Here is a 6,000-nt window from a genome sequence, read left to right on the forward strand (position 1 = left end):
GCTGCCTAATGAACCCGGTCACATGCCGTGCCACCTAATCGAGGCAGGGTGTTGCTGGACTTCAGTGTGACTGCTGCAACAAAACCATTAGGAACGCCTGAAGATGCGAAGACAGGACAGAGCCAGAGACGCAATCCAGTTCCCTTGGCAGCTCTGGACTCAGATACCCGCAAGACTGATTGCGGCATTACAGGTTCTTGAAACTCGGAGAAAGCCCAGAAATTACCTAATTCAAACGTTAATACTTGAGGACTCGCTGCCGCCTGTTTCCAATTTATCGAAAGAGACCTCCTAGAGGTACACGCAGGTTTTCATACAGCGTCAGGAGGCTGGATCCCAATCACCTGGTTGCCCATTAAGGAACCCCGCTTGACTGACACACGCCTACGCTATGGATGGTCCAGAGAAGCATGAGGTTCTCCATAGCATGCCAAGGCTCTAAATTCCTCACTGTAGTCCCCCGGGGACTCATGTCCAAGACCCCTGCTCTCTGACCCTTGGATGTTTAGGAATGGACCTGACACTTTCTGGGGCCATTGCTCTTCATACAAGGACTGCTGAGTCTCATCTTTCTGTATACAAGTCATCTTTTTATTTTTCTAAGATGATCAGTCGTTTTCTTTTTGACTGTGTAGCCTAGGAATAATGACCGGATCTATTAAAAAGTATTCCCAAGCATAGAAACAAGGGGGTGGAGAACCTTAAGAGAACCATGTCTTCACCAGAGCGCCACCTGGTGGAGCGTCGCGATACCTTTGGCCTAAACAAAGGCAACACCAGTTAATAGGGAATATTTTATCTTTGATATCAGGAAAGCAGTTTTATCTAGATATTTTTGACTCAAATAATCTTTGAAATATCACCAGATAAAAATAAGATTTAAAGATAAAGTGATTATCTGAAAAAAATCTCAAGTTTTTTTTATTTCCTAGTTCTTCATACAAACAGCCCTTCCATTCTCTCTAACATTACAAAAATCTAACAGCAAGGAGGTGTTTCTAGAGACCTTCTTTCCAGCTACACTTGGCAGATGAGAAGAGTCTTGTGTTAGTGGGGTCAGTGCAGGAGGGTCCCTTTATCTTCAGTCAATGGAATCCCCGTCTATCTCTGCCATCTAGGGGCTGGATAACACCAGGAAATAGTTTAATTGCTCCTCTGGGCACAGAGAGAGTTAGAGGTAGTGACTATGGCTTGGTATGTATGTTGCTAGATGACTCTGACAGCTCCTTCCAACTTCCTGTCTTGAGTTTCTCTTCTTAAAGAAGGAAGAAGTAGCTATTCATCCAAAGGCCCTGGCTGGAACACAGTTGAAGAGTTTGTTCAGTCTTGTGGCCCTTTTGCCCAATGTCATGATATAGGCTTTGCTGGAGGAGTTTCTCATGGTTCCTGAAACAGCTGAAATAATCTCTACATTTTCCCAAAGACGTTAGTTGTTGGGAAACCTCCTAAGTTAGGCACACTAAGCCTTCTGTCAGCCAGGCTTACTCTACAAACTTGATGGATTAATTTGTTTATTAAGTTTCAGTGGAAATGACTTAGTGGTTAGAATGAAGCTCCACCGATTTCAACACGATACACAAAGTTAGCATAATTTCGAGACTTAGAGAAACCAGATGTTAGGGCCCAGAAACTCAAGTTTGCATGCCATGCTTGCTCTTGGGAGGCGGAAGTGAAAGTCAAAGGCATTAGAGGATCACTTAGGGCACACAGCTACGCAGGACGGAACAGAGCAAACCCAGGAGCCACATTTTTTTTGTTTGTGTAAATTCATACGTGTGTGTGTGTGTGTATTGGTGATCAGGGGAAAACGTGTAGAAATCCGTACCTGTTCTTTCTTTCCATCTTATGGGTTCCTGGGATCTGACTCAGGCGGTAAGCTTTGGGAGACAGTGACTTTTGCTGAACTATCTCATCTCGCAAGCCCAAAGAAAGTTCTTCATGATTTTTGTTTCCTGCTTATTTGTTTGTTAGATTATTGTAATCCTAGGACTTAAACCCATGGTTTCTTACTTGCTAAGCAAGCACTGCACCACTAAGCTGTATCTATAAAGCTAGGATTCAAGGTTTTATTTCTATTTCTTATCACAACAATGGAGTGGGGGAAGGTAGGGAGGAGGAGACATTGAGGAGTGAATGCATAGGAAAATCGTACTAGCCATTTGAATTGGACAGCTAACTTTCAAACACTGGCTGCCATCCCTCACACTCATCCATGGGCTAAAAGAAAGAACCAGGCATGCAAAACTCCACCTCCAGTGGCCATCAGTCTCACCTCCCTTATCTGCAAAGGCCAGACCCAGCCCAACTCTCTGTGTGGTCAGATTTATCTCCCCAGCAGCATCTGGACCTAAGGACATCTCGTACCATTCCACCCCAAGCCTGAGAACGCCTCTGCCACTGGGTGCTGTGCATTGCTGTCTCCCACCCAGCATAGGGACGACCGGCACCCACCACCGTGGCAGTCAGGGTCTCTAGGGTGACAGCCAGGAATGGTGGAGGTCAGGATGTGAATGGGTCCTATGGCTCCGGATTTGAAGGCTGCACCAGGAGCGGAGACAAAGCTTCTACGGAGGAATCTAGAAGCTGGTCTGCAGAGCTGGGAATGAATGGAGATAAATTATCAAAGCAAAAGTCATGTTATCAGAAGACATTCCTTCCCAGCTGTAAAGTTGAGAAGGCTCCATGTGCGAGTTTTCTTTTCTTTCTTTCTTTTCTTTCTTTCTTCCCTTCTTTGTTCCTTTCTTTTTGTTAACAGGAAATGGATAAAGCAGAATGCATAAAGATCCCTTGTTCGTAGGGCATATATTCGCTGCAGTTCAAAGGAAGTATATAGACCCCTACGAGGGATGTGTTTTGTGCATTTCGTGAGTAATAAAAGAAGATTTCGATTGACTTCCTAGCCCTAGTTGTCAAATGAAAAGATAACCAGAGCAAACACAACAGACACGCAGGGGGAAATAAACAAGGTGTTTAAAAACAGAAACAAAGGCATGCCGGGTGAGGTTACATGAATGCTGCAATTTTGACTTTTTAACATTTACAGTCTTTGATGATTTAATTTTTCACGTCAAGTACATGTTCGCAGCATTTTCATAACTATCTCTTCCTCTTCTTCAGCACCGTAAGAGAATTCCATACACATACGTGAGCATTATAAGATCCATGTGCCCATCTGAACATGCGCAAACAGGCAGCAGCAGCAAGAGGAAGCCTGAACAAGAAAAGCAGAAAAGGAGGGAAAATGGCTCTGGAAAGACAAAGGCCAGCCCCAGAGGAGTTAGTTGGTAAATGTCCCTTGTCATTGACCTCTGAGTAACTTTGTTTCGACTTAATTTTCTTGAGAAGATGACTTGAGAGCTGATTGGCTGTTGCTCCGGGAGGAGAGCAGGCCAGTACCTTTAAACTAATGAAACCGGGACCGGCAACAGAGTTGGCATATATTTCAACTACAATAATTGCTTACTATTTGGGGTCATGAAATCTTGACTGCAGTTTCCAGGCGTAGTCCTTTCTAGATTTCTGTCTAGAGCTGTGACAGACCCTAAGCCAAGGGTCTAGGTGTCTAGAACATTTTTTATTAATATTATTTCTCTTCACTTGCACAAATAAATCGTACAAAGTACCGAGTTTCATAACATTTTCACAGTACACAATGGATTCTGACCATATCTGCCCCACCCATTGTTCTCTTCCCTCCCCTTTCTTCTTGTCCTAAACTCTTTCCTTCCTTAGCAGACAAATGATCATTCACGATTTCCTTCTGATGTTCCCTTAAGAGAAGCAGAGAAGTCTGCCTGAGCGCATCTTGCTGATTCATACCTGATGCAAAAAAAAAAAAAAAAAAAAATGAATTGCATCCACTCTGCTTGGTCCATAGGTCGGATGGGCCAGTAACTCAAAGTCCATTTCCCACATTGGCCAGCCAGAGTGGCTCAGATAATGCACATCGTGCAAGGGGAGTGACAGTCATAGGAGATTTTTTACAAAAGAAAGAGGGAAGGGTGTAGTGGGGGAAGAGAGAGAGAGAGAGAAACCATAAAAATGTGTAAGACGATGGTCTAATAAATCGATACAGCAGCTCCAATCTTCAATTTCTAGTGGCGTTGGGAATGGCAGGCTACCTCCTTCTCCATTCATTCTGAAGAATTCCTTTCTTAGCTCTGTTTGTTTGAAACAGGATCTCACACGTTAGCCCAGGCTAGTCTGGAACTCAGTACGCAGCCCAGGCTGGCCTCAAGTTCAATGCAATTCCCTTGCTTTAGCCTCATGTGCTCTGGAGTCACAAGTGTGTGCGCCGCCATGCCTGGTTCTGGGTTTGTTTGGTGTAAAACTTCCTTTCCTAACTGCTTTTGCTCTGTCAAATGCTGTTAGCCAGGGGAAGCGAGCTAGCAGTGCATAAAGAAAGTGCATCCTAGCTGCACGTTTTTATTCGGACCAGGCAGAATCATCCGTCTAGTAGCAGGTACTCAGTGACATCACAGTATCCTCAGCAGGTCCCAATTTAATTATTTCAACTAGTTATGAAAGGAGGCCAGAAGACTTTAGTTCTCCATAGTAGCTGGATGCACAGGAACACGGGCAGTGGTACAGTGGATGCTTGTGGATACTATATTAAACAGAATGAAGTAAGATGGTTCTAGGCTGTGCGTCTCCTTGGAGAATGTCAGGAAAAAACCAGCAAGCTTTCCTCTCCACACTACAGCATGCAGAGGGTTGCTGTTTTATGGCTTCAGGCTAATCAAAGATTGGAGTGTAAGATTTTCAGATCTGCGCAGTCTCAGGGTTATGAGACGGTTCCCAAGGTTGGACAAAAGAGCAGGAAAGGATAAAAACTGTCATCCTTCATCCTGGCTCCAGGATCTGAGGCAGTTGCCTCACGACACTGTGAAGCCACTCAACAAGACGCAGCCCTTGCTCAGGAGTTCACTGACTGTGAAAAGAATGTCCCTGCAGGACGAAGGCAGGACAGGAAAGGCCTCTGCAGGGACTCCTTATTCCATACTTGTGGTTTCTCTGGGAAGGGCAGTTTCATGCTTCGTTATCTCCCGTAGTCATGGCTTGCTTAACTGCGAGGAATAGAAATCCATTCAAACAAGCAAAAGCCTTGAAATAACACGGAGCAAAGAGAAGAAGGGCACTGCCGCTGCTGGTCCCTAGAAGGTGGCTTCCGGCATGTGCAGTGTCAAGGCAGAGACAACGTTGTTCTAAGGGGCTGGTTTGGGACTGTTGGATTCTCTTTAGACAAGAATCTTTAGTCAACTTCCAGTGTGACGACAGGAAGCCACAGGAGTGTCATGACGACAGGAAGCCACAGGAGTGTCTTATAGAATGGACCAGACACAGTGCTAGAAATGGAAGTGAACAGCTGAACCCAGTGGTTCCCCTAGGAAGAGTCTGCGGGCCCAGAACACAAGGCTGCACACCTTCCTATTGCTAAAGCAGAAAGTAAGCGGTCAGTGCCAGACAACAGCAGAGGGGTCAGAGAGCCTTTGTGTTGGCACTAACTCCTCCCGCTCAAGTTGTCGATCAAGTCCTGAGTTGTCTGGTAGGCAACTAAATGCAGTGTTCTGTTCTGCGGGAAGGAGGCACACTGCCAGAGAAGCCCACGGTTCAGTAAGAAGAGAACACGGAAGAGACTAAGCAGAAGTTAACAAGCGCAGTCAAAAAAAAAAAAAAAAAAAAACCAGCTCCTGAATAGCAAACAGAATCAGCCCAGGAAGGTTAGGCCATGCTGATGGGAGAAAAGGCCACACACTCAGAGTAGGAGATACAGAGAGGGCTGAATCATGAATCCATGGAGGACACTAATCATTCATAAACAGTAAGTCCTCGTAGTAAGCATGAATCACCTCTGTGGCCGTACCTGATCCACAGATGTGGGTCAGAACTGGCAAGGAAGCGTCCTCGGCAGGTAAATCAAGGAAAAGAAGGAATCTACATAGGAAAGTGGAAGAGGACCTCAGGGGGACCCATGGACGACAAAACGTGAAGACAGTGCCA

The sequence above is a fragment of the Alexandromys fortis genome, unplaced genomic scaffold, assembly GCF_014885135.2.
Source record: "Alexandromys fortis isolate MF-2015 unplaced genomic scaffold, M_Fortis_MF-2015_v1.1 scaffold_6, whole genome shotgun sequence".
Classification (NCBI taxonomy): domain Eukaryota; kingdom Metazoa; phylum Chordata; class Mammalia; order Rodentia; family Cricetidae; genus Alexandromys; species Alexandromys fortis.